This window comes from Orycteropus afer, unplaced genomic scaffold, assembly GCF_000298275.1.
Source record: "Orycteropus afer afer isolate SDZICR_OR568_19922 unplaced genomic scaffold, OryAfe1.0 scaffold00059, whole genome shotgun sequence".
NCBI lineage: Eukaryota > Metazoa > Chordata > Mammalia > Tubulidentata > Orycteropodidae > Orycteropus > Orycteropus afer.
Genome location: NW_006921646.1, coordinates 8967810 through 8969062, shown reverse-complemented (window position 1 = coordinate 8969062; position 1253 = coordinate 8967810).

Here is a 1253-nt window from a genome sequence, read left to right as displayed (position 1 = left end):
TTGTTATACGCAAATTTGTAAAGTCAGTCTCATTGCGCCCTGTTCTGGTTACCTAGTGCCGCTCTGACAGGAATATACCACAAATGGGATGCTTGAACAAACAGGAGTTTATTCTCTAACAGTTTGGAGGCTTTAAGTCCAAGTTCAAAATGCCAGGCTCTAGGGGCTGGGTGAAAGCCCCTCAACCTTGGGCTTCAGCTTTGTGTCCTGCTCCCGGCCCACTGAAGCTAGAGGTATTTCTTTACTCAGACAGCTGCTGGCTGCTGGGACTGACAAGCCCAAGATTGACAAGTAAAAAGACACAGTCCCAATGTTACCAAACCACATGGCAGGCCAATAACTCAAGTCCATTGAAAGTCTCAAGGTCGGCAAAGCACGGCAGGCTGCTGAACAATGACACAGCTACCTGCAAAGCTCAAGTGTGACATAAGCTAGAGACCGTTCCCAAGCCTTCTCCTTATATACAGGAAGCAGACCACATCCCTAAGGCAGCTACTCAGCTACTCACAGTAGATTCCACCATGGAGCTGATTACTAGTCTCATCAGGGGGATGATCCATGCTGCCATCCAGCTGTCCAGCCACTCAACCAGGCCCAGCCAAGTTGACACACAGACTTAACTACCACACTCCCCATCCTTTCTACTTACCTTTCTCCACTTCACTCTCCTTACTAACCAGCACCCCCTCAATCACTGAATCTCCCTGCTCATGGGACTATGGACTCTTCCAGCCTAGAGCAGGCTTGGAGGGTCTGTAGAGCATCATTATTAAAAATTGAGTGTGTATACACATGGATGCATTTCTGGGGAGACATCCATAACTTTCATACTCAAAGAAGTGACCAATACAAACATACAAAAGGTTAGTAATCACAGGAGTAGTGTAAAGATCTTAATGTCATACTCTCTCCCTGGATTCTAAAAGAGGACTTAGGTAAAGGGCAATGCTTAACACTCCAACTGATGGAGACTCCATGTGTGTCAGAGTAGAACTGTGCTCCACAGGGTTTACAATGGCTGATATTTTGAAAGTAGATCATCAAGCCTTTCCTCCAAGGCATCTCTGGGTGGACTCGAACTTCTGTTGGCAGCTGAGCACATTAACCATTTGCACCACACAGGAACTCCATCTGAAGTTTTCAAATACAAACCAATCAGAATCAGCACTCAAGCTCTGCTCTTAACCTATGAAAGCATACTTATTTATTTATTTGTTTGTTTGTTTTTATTGTGATTTGGGTGAAAATTTACA